We start from the raw sequence: 13,082 nt of genomic DNA, 5'->3' as shown, positions 1-13,082 counted from the left end.
AATATATTTTCAAAAAGTTCTACAAAAATAAAAATTATAAGTATTTTAATGACTTTAGAAAAGTAATAATAAGATTAGAGAGAACAAAAAAGATCCTTCCCCAAAATTTCTGAGGAAGAAGAGAAAAAATTTTAAATAAATGAAAACATATTTCTAAAATAAAAGTTTGACTGAACATATAAAGAGGTGGTTTAGTTCTTAAAAACAAGGGAGCAAAAAGATAATGTAGCTCAAGTAATAAATCTTCAAGTTGCAATGATAAAAATATAAATCTGGGTTCCTCCCCCTATAGAAACAGTTAATATTAACTACATAAAAGACTAAAGGCAGCTAATTGGTATACTCATAGATAAATATCAATAGTCTTGTGTTTATTAACAAATCAAAGTAAAACAAAACAAAACAAAGCAAAGCAAGAATTACTAAACCATAACATTACATAAGTCTGTGGTAATCTTAAGACTGCTATGACCTCTTTCAATCATGGAAAGATGATGATTTCTTTTGACTTTTCTTCCATAAGAAGAAGCTATTAAGTATTCAATATATAGATTGATCAAGGCATATGTCTAATAATTTTTCTAACCAGTTTCTGTGCTCTAATTAAAAATGCTTTGTCTATTCAATTCATATAAATTCAAGCCTAAAACATGATGAAAACATAATTTTTCCATCCCTGAATCTTTAATTCCAGACTAACAGAATAATTTGAGAGAAGAAAGCTAGTTTTATAATCTTCATTTCATTTTATTTTCTAGCATTTTAGCATTTTCTAGCAGGTACTAGAGATTGCTCATTTTTTACTCATAAAATAAACTATACTATCATCAAGAAATACAATTAGGTTAAAATATAAGAAAGTTCTGCCAGCAAAGTCAACATTATAACCCCCAAACTACCATGTAGATGAGTTACTTTTCGAGAACGAAGTTTTTGAGAAATGTTTTCTTTGGTATTCTGGAAAGTAACATATGAATCTTTACCCCAGTGTTTCCCATTTGAAGAGGTTTACAATGATGCTAGAGGGGTTCACACCAAAATTCTCTGATGGCACATTAAGCAAATACATGATTGCAAAATACTATGAGTGTCGCATTAAATTACCTTAAGGATTCGAAACTATTTGTTATTGTTCTTAAAGGAAACAAGGAAAAAGGAAAAAAAAAAGGAAAAAAAAATTGGGAACCACCAATTGTTATTTCATTGTCCAGGTAAGTAGATTTGATCTTTGACTTTTTCATAAGTATAACCTTCTTTTGAATACCAAATTCCTTACTGGCTTAGCTTCATTTTTCATTATCTTTATGTTAGAGAACATTATGGTGTGTAATGGTCTATACCTAATTCTTTCTGTATGTGGCTTTGTCAAGGAATGACTTTTCTGATGAGTCATAAACCACAATAAAAATTTTACCACTCATAAAAGATCATAGGACAATGGATTTAAAGTTTGAAACAATCTTACAAATCAAATGCTCCCTCTCTACCCTCATATTATGACTGAGGCATTGTGACTTGCTAAAGTAATAAAAAATAGTGACAGAGGCAAGTTCTAAAGTCCTATGCATCCACTTTGGGTGCTCTTTCTAGTACACCACATCTCCTCTTGGGTGAGACTATTTCACAACTACAGGAATTATTATTTTTTTAAAGTGGGTCAATATAAATAGACTACATAATGATGAATCAACAATTGTGTTGGAACATCAAACAGGCAGAGAAATCAAGGAAGAATAATGTTCTAAATTAAGCTAAACTATCAAAGTGTATCTGTACAAATCAAGAAGACTTCATAAACATTCAATAAATTTTTATGGACTCACTGCAAAGCAAATCTAAGAATGAGAAAATATTTAAATAAACATTTTTATGAAGTGAAAAGAAATGGGGGAAATACCAATATTAAGATGTTTGAAGAAAAGAATTCCAAAAAGCTTGTTTGTATGAACATGAAATATTAGTAAGTTGAAAACATTGATTTTTCACTACCTAAAGAATCTATTCAAATTTTATACAATATAAATATAAGAGATTCACATACCAAACATAAAAATTAGTCATACATGTATTGCATATTGCCTGTCTTTGATTAAAAGGCAAATGCATGAATGAATCTCTAGTTATTTTCTACAGTGACTGTGAACTCAATTTCACATTTAGTGGAAATATAAGTTATAAATAAAATCCTTTTTCTTAAAAACACTTCCATGAAAAGAACACTGAAATGGGAACTAGAAAAATCTCAAGTTTTTCTTCAGATCTGGCACTAACGTTTCCAATGACTGGATAAATCACTTAATCTCTATGAGCCTGCTTGTTTGCCTTTAAAGCTGGAAATTAAAATTGATGCTACCACTCTCTCTAAGTAGACCAAATGAAGTAATGCATAAGGAATTAAATAAACAATTAGTGCCTACACCTCCTTTCCTTTTACTCTCTTTCTTACTTCTCTGGCTTCTGATCTCATGATTCAACTGAAAAAGCTCTTTCCAGAGGTATCAGTGACTTCTCAAATGCCAAATTTAATGACTCAAATCTCATCCTTTTTTGACCTCTCTACACCCTCTCTCATGATCAATGACCTTCTTCTTGACTCTTGGTTTGTTTTTTTTTTTTTTTTTTCATGATGTTGCTTTCTGCTGTTCCTCCTCCAGGCTGTCTGACCATTCCTTCTCAATCTCCTTTACTAAATTTTCACCTGGGTTACTTATTATGTGTGTGGGCCAAAACTCTTTCATAGGCACTCTTTTTTTCTTCTCTTTACACTATTTTACTTCAGCTCCCACGGATTCAATTATTTCCATGAAAATGATTCTCGATTTATCTTCAACTGGATGTTCTGTAGACATTTTGAATTCAATATATCCAAAACTGGACTAGTTATATTTTCCCAAAAATTTTCCTCTCACCCTAACTTTCCTATTACCTGTTGAGTTTATCACAATCCTCTGAGTCACCCATGCTTTCATCTTAGACTTCATCTTCGACTCCTCAGTCTCTCTCAGAACCCACTTCCAATTAGTTAGTTTCAGTTCAACCTTCCCATTATCTGTCATATACATCCCTTTCTTTCTTTTGTCACTCTCCTTTAGTCCCTTATTATCTCCTTCCTGGACTATGTACCTATTAGGATTGTTAAGAGACGATACACACAAGCGTGTACACACACAGAGAGACACATACACATGTATACATCCAAATTGTATATATACACATATATAACTTATATATAAGTTAATACATAACATTATAAATTAATGTTATCATATAATTTTAGGCCATGGAATATTACATTTCTTTTCTTTGAAACTTTGCAATATTTACTTTTAAAATTCAGGGCACCTGCTAGACATTCCCGGTTCTCCTTTCATTCTACTCCAAATCTTAAGATTGGTGAATTTCACCTGAAGTTTGTCATTATTTCCTCCGGAATATCCAGTTCTCCCTTGTCAGTGAGAATCAAATGCAGAATAAGAGTTTCCCTTATAGGGTCTTCTTTATAAAAGATAAAATTATTATTGATGAGTTGAAATATTACTGACTGTTCTATTTTGGGCAGAGAGCTACAGTAGATGTCTAAATAACTGAAGTGCCTAATTTTTACTTTTTCATGTGGCCATGTCAGGCTTGTGATTAATTTCCCAATATCCAGATCTCCTGTCCCCATCTTATCTTTTTCTTCAAGTGGGCTGTACTATATTATAAAAGTAATACTGCTCTTTTTTTCACCCTCCAATCTTCATGCAAATAATCTTTATGTCATACTTCCCTTCTCTGAAATAGTACAGAATTTCCTAAAATTAAAAAAAAAATCTTTCTAAAATAAAATGTTACTCTATTTTCATGACTTTAACTTATTGTTTCTTTGGAATAAACTATCCTTTGTTTGGTGCCATGCTTCAATCACAATTTTCATCCCATCAACTTTGCATGACACTTTCATTTATTTTTCTATGGCCAAGAGTAACACAATTATTGGCACATAGTAAGTGCTTAATAAATGTTTCTTGACATGAATCCACTGCCTATGAGATTGAATTGTCCTTCTAACTTTTAGATTACTATTTCATATTGTGAAAGGAAGGCAGGCAGAAAGGCAAGAAGTAAGGAAGGAAGGAAGGTGGAAAGAAGGAAGGAAGGAAGAAGGAAGAGACGGAGAGAAGGAAGTAGGAGGGATGAAAGAAAGAAAGAAAGGAAGGAAGGAAGAAGGGAAGGAATTAAGTGCCTAGCATATGTCAGGCACTATACTAAGGGCTTTACGAATATCTCGTTTTAGCCATAAAACAACTCTGGGAATTACTATTATGATCATGATTTTTAAGTTGAGAAAACTGAGTCAGATAGAGATAAAATGATTTGCCCTGGATCACATAACTAGCAAATCACTGAATGTGAATTTGAACTCAGTTACTTCTGATTCTAGACCTAGTACTCTATTCAATGCTGTACCAGCTGCCTGTACATTTGAGTCCAGAAAGATAGCATAGGCTTTAATACTGATAATTTAATCAAGAAGAAGGAAGGGGAAATTTTGCTTCCTGTATATTTCTGAGTGACTATTATTCTTCCTACATTGTAGCTATCATCTATAATCTAAAGCTTGCTAATTATTTGAGGCTACATTTTCTCCCTTTCTCCTTTTCATTTTAAAAACCTTTTGATAAACAATAATTATGAAAAGCAGATAGTAGTTATTAGATTTGAAACATTCTAGGATATTTTGTCATATATTAGAGACAGGTCTTAGCAAAAGATATAGACAGAAAGGCATAAAGAAGGATGGCAAAAATACTTTGGAACATATGCGTCAACATTAAGTAATGAAGAGGGCCAAAAGCTAATAGAATAACAAGAAACTTCACAGCTTTCTTTAATAAGCGGCTTCTTCAAACTACAATACATTTTTTGGAGGAGGAGGGAAAAGATGCACAGAAATCATATATTTATGTATGTACATATATATAAATATGTAGAACATTATAAATAATGTCAGAATATTTTTCAATGTATTTATCGAGTTTGTTTAAAAAAAATTCTTTCTTCTTCCTTTTTTTCTTTTTAAAAAATTATTTGTTATAGGGGCATATGGCTCTCTAGGAGGGATAATAAAAAGGATAAACAGAAAAATCTAGGTAATGTAAAAATAAAAGGATTTCAATAAAATTCTTTTTCAACAAAGAAAATTTCAATTATATGATCTCTCAGAATGTTCTAAGATTGTATTACTCTAAGAAAATCTGTACAGAATAACTTCCTTCCACAATGACTTAAGACATGAACAAAGGACCATGCTTCTCCTTTTAGGCACTTCTTTGAACATCACACAAAACTTTTTCAAAAGCTAATATTGGTGTTTACCATTTTTTCTATGAATAATTTTCTTTGTAAGAAATTGAGTATTTTTTCATCTGTAACATATATCTTTCTCAATTTAGATACTTATTTTCATTTGTATGAAAGTCTTCCTCAAATTTTATTAATTTTATAACACTTGCAGAATGAGTTCCTTCGAAATTTGAACTTAGTTTAAAAATAAAACAAAACAATGAAGGTTCCAAAGATCACTCAGGGCAGAGAGGAAGGATATTTACTAGGATAGAATATTTCATACAATGATAGGCAAGTTCTAGTATTGGATATTTTTGCATAACTGTTTTCATTTTTCATAAGTGAATACAATCTGGAAAGAGTTGGATAAAAATGACTGTAATGTTAACAAAGAATTAATCATATTTTTTAAAAAGTGAAATCAGTTCCTTCCAAATATTCATTACCAAGAGAACTTAAAAACAAAACACCTCTTATGAAGTAAAAAGCCCCTAGAAAGTCTCTTTTGTTCATTCTTGCCCTTACAGTTAACAAAGTTAATGTTCAAACATTTCTCTATGATGTAAAAGAATGATCCTTTAATCATGATTTTCCATCCATTCCAAATTAAGGAGCCATACATATGTTGCTTTGTTCCAAACTAAAAGTTTGAAAACAACCACTAATATTCCTTATGACTTTCATTTGTCCATTTACAGTTTCATAGTTCATCAAATCAGCTTTTTCTTCCTATATTTTTTTCATGACCTTGAGTTCAATTTATATTAACTTACCGTATATACTCGAGTATAAGCCGACCTGAATATAAGCCGAGGCCCCTAAATTTAACCCAAAAATCTGGGAAAACTTATTATATCAGTAGGTTTAGGTAGCGCACTGGTGCCTGCAGAGGAGGAGAGCGGGTGCCGGTATACGTATGTAGAGCAGTTGCCAGCATTAGTATACAGTCCGGTTACCCACTATGATACTACCGGAACAGCCGCATCACCGGAGCAATGGCCGGTCCTGTAGTATCACAGTCAGCACTCGCGCTGTATACGACACAGCAGGGGGGCATTCAAAGGGATATTTACACATGTTTTATCTAGTGACTCGAGTATAAGCTGAGGAGGGGATTTTCTGCCCAAAAATTGGGCAGAAAAACTCGGCTTATACTCGAGTATATACTATAGCTCATTTTGATATCTGTTCACCCATATCAATGTTATTTGACTAAAAAAAAAAAAAAAAACAAAAAAAAACAAATTGTTTCCTTAAAGAAAATTAAAGGTCTAAAAATAAAACTTTTGGTCACATTTCAAATTCCACTGTCTCTTATTCATTTGTTATTGAGTATTCACCTCTATCAATATGTACTCCATCAAAAATCCCTTAGTAGGGGCAGATGCCTGGTGCAGTGGATAGAGCACCAGCCCTGAAGTCAGGAGGAACTCAGTTCAATTGTAATCTCAGACACTTAACACTTTCTAGCTGTGGACCCTAGGTAAATCACTTAACCCCAATTGCCTCAGGGGAAAAAAAAAAAAAAAAAGCTTTAGTAAGGTATTCTGGATCACAGAATAAGAAGATATCAGAGAGTAGATTAAATAACTAATTCAACAAATAAGAGTTTGTTTTCAAAACAAAACTACATTTTTTAATTTAGTCACCTAATTTTGCTCATTTTAAGAACATCTTGATGTGGTCTAGATCTTTTGACAAAATTATGCATTTTATTTTAAAAACAAGAATTCAATTTGCCTTTGAATTAAGAATCTTAAAACAATGGGATAAAACAGATTAACTAGAGTCAATGGACTACAGTAAAATTAAACAAAACTGGATTGTACTCTTTCCACTATTTAATTTATGACCATGTTACTAAATCTATATCACAAATTTTTCCACCTGGTGCTTGAAAATGCTTTTTTTCAGGGACACTGAGAGCTTTGTAAAGAAAATTATATACATTTGATTTAAAATGCTCCAGTACAAATTGCTATAGTTGACAATAACATAAATGTGATGCTAAATTGACAAAGTAATAATAATTTACAGGTTAATTAAAACACAGAAGACAGCAAAAGAAAAAAAAAATCTACCTTATTCTTTCTCTTTTTATTCCTGACTAACTAAGTGTATATTAGGCAATATATGTCCATTTCAGGAAATTATCAAAGAATTACAAGTGATTGGTAGATATGAATTTAGAGTTAGATGTACTACATGCTTTACTAGCAAACTATCAGTGTATTCTTTGAGAGGAGGGGCTATTTTGTTTTTGTTTCTCTAGCACCCCCTTATAGATTCTGTAGCAACCACTTATAGACAGTAAGTGGTCTATAGTGGGTCCTTGAAAAATGTTCACTGACTTCAAATAAATAGAATAATTTTACAAACAGAGGACACCAGTTCCCTTATAACAAATATTTTCAATAGGTCTCTACTACTAAACCAATATTCCAAGCAATCAGAATTATTGGTGAGATTGTTCAAATGGTTTTCTCTTTCCAAAGAAATTTTTTGGAAATTAAAACATGTTTATTGCTTTAAAATAGATTGTTTATAGTGTCTCTACCACAGAATCTCATACTTATGAGTCACCATAGTATGGAGGCAAATTTGGGTTCGCAAAAGCTATGTCACTGAAACATATCTCTGTCAGAAGCTACCAGGATGAGAAGGTATTAAGAATGGCAATGAAAATAAACAATATCTGCTGTCCCCAAATCAGGCTAAGTATGGAGCCTCAGCACCAGTAGATTGGACATTTAAATTCTTTAACTGTATAAGTCATGAAAAAGAAAATTAAAAAAAAATAAAATAAAATAACCCTCAGTTATGTAGGAAGTGCTTCTACTTCTGCTCTGCTATTCTACTAGCCAAGTAATGAAAAATGAAGTAGAGGGTACCAAGAATCACACAGTTTTTAGGTGATCTATAAATATTCATTTGGTTATAAGTATTCTGATTGGGAGATATTTATCCAATGGTCAGTAATTGGATACAAAAGGAAAAAAAATAAATTTCAAGGTTGCAAACCTGAATGTCTGGAAGAAAGGTAAATGAGGAAAATATTTGGGAAGGGAAAGATATGATAATCTGTTCTTATATGTTGATTTCAAGGTGATTTCTAGTCATTGAGATAGAAATATCTAATAGAGATTTGGCAGTGTACAACTGAAATTCAGGAGAGAAACAAGAATTTATTTTACATATACTTTCTAGGTATTTATCTTTGTATACATATTATCTCCAACAGAATATAAACAGAAATTACCTTGTATTTATTTTGTATCTACTTTCTATATACTTATCTTTGTGTGTATACATATATATAAATAGATAGATAGATAAATATAGATAGATAGATAGATATCCCAACAGAATATAAACTTCACGAGGCTTGTTTACTTCATTGTCACCTTTGTATCCATACAAGCCAATATAGTATCAGGTAGAGAAGGCATTTAATAAATACTTGAATGAATGAATAAGGAAATGAGTCATTTCTACATTGATATGTTCAGAAAACATAAGGATACTACAGCAAAATGAAAGGATACTTTACATGTTCTCACTGGTAAAGTATAGTTAAGGGATCTGCATTCATAAGGCATCCAAACACAACAGAAAACATTTCTTAGAAGATTTAGTCAGCTCATTTTGTAATGTTCATAGTGAACATAATCAAAAAAATTATCTGGTAGTGGAGCAGAAAAGTGCTGGACTTGGAGTCAGGAAGACAAGGTCAGATCCAGACTCAGCCACTTGAGTGTGTGACCATGGGAAAGTCACTTAATCTCTTAACTGCCTCAGTTTTCTCAATTCTAAAATGGGCATCATAATAGCAACTACATCCTACTTGTGAGAATCAAATAAGATATTTATAAGGGGCTTAGTTTGCTGTCTGGCACATAGCAAGTGCTTTATAATATTAGTTACCATTTCATATTCATTCATTTATTATATCATTATTAAGGTAATAATAGTTCATACACACATATTAACTACTGATTGAAAAGATATAGATATTTTGTGAACAAACTCAACAAGATCGTCCAAGTTCACAAACACTGATAGTAAATGTCTTCAGGGAACAATAGGATACAGGGCACACAGCAAAAAATAATGGAGAAAAAATTGGGGATCCAGATTAAAAACTGAAAGAAGCCAAATATAATAATTTAATAAAGATTTTGACAATTATATAGGGATGGTGGTGAACATAGTGTGTACTGCACAACATCAACAAAAAAGAAACTGAAAGAAAATAACTAGTTACTACTGAAGTAGTCATTTCTAAATTAATTATAAATTTGATTAGGTCAGAAACTGATTAGAGTGATAATTAAAACCGATTTCAAATTAGAAGAAAACACAAAGTGAAAATAAGATACAGTAAACAATTACAACATTTCCAAACTAACCTACTGAAACAAGCTACTGAAATTGAAAAATGGAGAAGATAAAGATAATCACTGAAACAATCACAATTTCCTTTATAAATTAAATTGGTAGAAATTCAGTGTCTGATTGAGGCCAAGATGGTGAAATAAAAGGATGAAGTACAACTCTTTCGAATGAAACCAGAAAATACCAATATTCTCACACAAATTTTAAAAAGTCATGAGTCATTTTTTCAAGACTGGGTGGCATGGGGAGACAGGGTAGTCACTGTGAATGGGCTTCTGGCAAGTATAGCCATTACATTGCAGAGCTGTGCACCACAAGAAGAGACCCTAAGACAAAAGAAAAGGGCTTAAACTTGTGTAGCATGTAGGAATTGGTACCAAACGACAGTTCTGTTGCTCACTACTCAGTTTCAAGTATGAGGCTCAGGGCAGAGCAAGAAGGAAAATGGCACCTCAGAATTGTCATCCCTCACAGTGGCAGGTACTAGTCCGTGTACTGAAAAAAGAAAAAAAATTCAGAAACAAGCAATTACTCTGTGTCTCTGGCTCCAGGAATGAGAAAGGGTCTAACTTTCAATTGCAAATCCTGTCTGATTCCCACAGTAGAATAACAAGAATCCCCAAACAAAAGTAATCCAGGGGTCTTGTCAGTGGTTGAGTCCAACCATAGCCTACTTCAATTTTAAGGGAAGCAAGTCCAAAGGTGTGCTGCAGAACTCAGACCAGGGAGGGAGTAACTCAACTTTGCTCCCTTATAGAGCGGACTGAAAGTCAGCAGGCCCCCAGCATGAGTTGTCCCTGAGATCATGAAATAACAAAAGATACAATACTACCCAAAAAAAACCCCACCAACAGGAAACTAGTGCTCTCTAGTACAAGGTCAGCCTAGCAACTCCCTTCAGAGGTGACCAGAACCTAGTCCAAATAAAGCGTAAAATGAGGAATGAAACTAGAAGAATCTTACCATATAAAAACCATTATAGTGACAGGAAGCTCTAGATACAAACCCGAATGAAAAGCTGTCTCCAAAACATCTACAAAAAAGTCTCAACAGAAAAAGTCCACAAGTCCAAACAGAATTTCTGGAAATGATAAAGGGTTTTTTGTTGTTGAAGTTTTTAGAACTTTTTACGAATAAATTTAAAATGCAAGAGGAAAAAAAGTGAGATCCATATGGAAAAAAGAAATGGAAGGAAAATTAAGTGCTTGGCACAAGAATACATATACATAATGGGACACATCCCATTTAGCAGAATCCACTAAAAGAGAAGCATACAAAGAAGGACCTCAGTGTACAGAATCTTATCCTACTGAGTGATTTTCAGCAACTTCCTTCGACAATTTAAATGTAAGCAATTCAGTTTCCGGGAATGTCATGGGTAGACTTCTAGTATTCCAAAATATGTAACATTGAAGTTAGGACAACAGCTTTGTAGACCTTCAATTTGGTAGGCCGTGTAATATCTCTTCTCTGCCAAACTTTGTTTTGGAGCCTCCTCAACACTGAGCTAGTCTTATCTTATACCAGCTTCAAAAAGTGCTGCTCAGATATCCAGGAACATAAATCAGGCATAAATAATTTAAGAATCATTAGAATACCTGAAAGTCATTATCAACAACAACAACAGATATACCTATATTTGAAAAAACAGATTGTGAAGAAGCTATTATAAAATAATTAACAAAAATACTTCACAAAACAACTAAGAGTAAAAGGAGAAAATGGCTTTACAGGAAGTTGGCATGAGAGCATAAGATTATCCCAAAAAATATTGAAAGATGATACTGCAATGTGGAAGAATGGTAAAGATATTCAAGGATGTGTGGTAAGCAGTTATGACAATGTAAGAGGGATGTTGTGTGGATCAAATGAAATAATGTACGAAAAGTCTTTTGTAGATCTTAAGTGAAATAGAAATGCTAGCAATTGCTGATGTTTCATTTCCGCAAATACTTCTGGAGTATCCAGCATATGCAAAGAACTCTGGATAATTTAGGGATAAAATATCTAAAGACAATGTAATTGAGGAGAGTACCCAATAAAGCTTATAAATGCATTGTTAAAGTAGTCAAATAAGGAGAATTGCTTACAGCTACTTTAAAGAGCCTGGGGTACACATAGGGACTGTGGGAAGTCTGAAGTAAACCAAAGCATGTCACCAATCAGGCCAAAGGCAACTGGAGTAAAAAGTGAGCATAGACTAGAACCTCACCTAACCACTAGAGAGTAAGATACTAAAAGAATGGTGTGAGATAAAGGCTCCAGGAAAAGATTAGCATCCAGAAGCTCCTAGATGAAAGCCCAGCATGAAAGTAATCACATTAGCCTAGCATCGAGGGGAAAGGCCTCAGGATGAGCCTTAGGCAGGAGACAGTCAAAATCCTATAGCAAAAAGTAGTCCTGGAGTGGGAGTCTAACACAGGAATGACTCCTGTAGGCTCAGAACCCAAGAAGGAAGGTGCGGAGAGGAATTTAGGAAACGTGTAATAGGGTGGGGGGATGGGGCTGCCAAAGAGCCCCAAGGCAAGATATTAAAACATTATGCAGACTTCATCTCTGTAGTTGCTATGGAGTATGTTGAATGAGGACCTAGTTTTGACCACCAAAATCAAAACTCAAACAGAGCTAAGCAAAGCACAGACCCTCAATTTAAGATAAGATACTGAAGCTGGTGAGATGAGTAAATCAAGGAAAATTCTGAATAAGGAAATGCTTTCAACTTAGAGACATTCAGAGTGTAAACTCAGAGAAAAAGATGACTTCAAAACAAGTCTAATTAAAAAACTTGGAGGAAAAAATGTTCTGACCACAAGAACTACAAATTTCTCAGCAAGAAATGAAGCAAGAGATACAAAATGAAATAACTAGAGAGGAATAAATGGCAATAAGATGATGGGGAAATGATGGAAAAGCATGTTTAAGAACTGAATGACTTCAAAATTAGAACAAGACCAAAAAAAAATGACTAATTGGAAAAATTGAAATAGAATCATAAAATTGAATATAAGAAATACAATATGAAAAAGAATTGACCTGAAAACTAAGTTAAGAGATCATGAAAGAATATGATCCTATATCAAGAAATCATAAATGAAACTTTTCCAGAACTTAAAACCAAAAAACAAAGGGGAGGGGGAAGGAGAGGTGGGGAGGAAGGTCAAAATAAAAATAGAAAGAATCCATTCTTGCAAGAAACTTCAAAATGAAAATTCCCACAAATATCATTTACCAAAATCTGACATGCCAGCTGTAAGAAAATATGTAAGTCAAAAAAAGTCTAAATATCAAAGAGATAGTAAGGATTACAAAAGATTTGACAGCTGCTGCTAGAAAAGAGCCTGAAAACCCAATATTACAAA

At 33.0% G+C, this 13,082-nt stretch overlaps 1 protein-coding gene across 1 annotated transcript in view; it reads right to left on the bottom strand.

Moving 5' to 3' along the window:
* The window catches only part of TASP1 (taspase 1), a 244,821-nt gene that overhangs the window by 117,894 nt on the left and 113,845 nt on the right, over positions 1 to 13,082 (bottom strand). The gene's annotated exons all lie outside the window — the stretch shown is intronic.

The sequence above is a fragment of the Antechinus flavipes genome, chromosome 2 (genome assembly GCF_016432865.1).
Source record: "Antechinus flavipes isolate AdamAnt ecotype Samford, QLD, Australia chromosome 2, AdamAnt_v2, whole genome shotgun sequence".
Taxonomy (NCBI): domain Eukaryota; kingdom Metazoa; phylum Chordata; class Mammalia; order Dasyuromorphia; family Dasyuridae; genus Antechinus; species Antechinus flavipes.
Note: the sequence above shows the minus strand (reverse complement) of the source record. Positions and strands in the feature narration are given on the sequence as shown.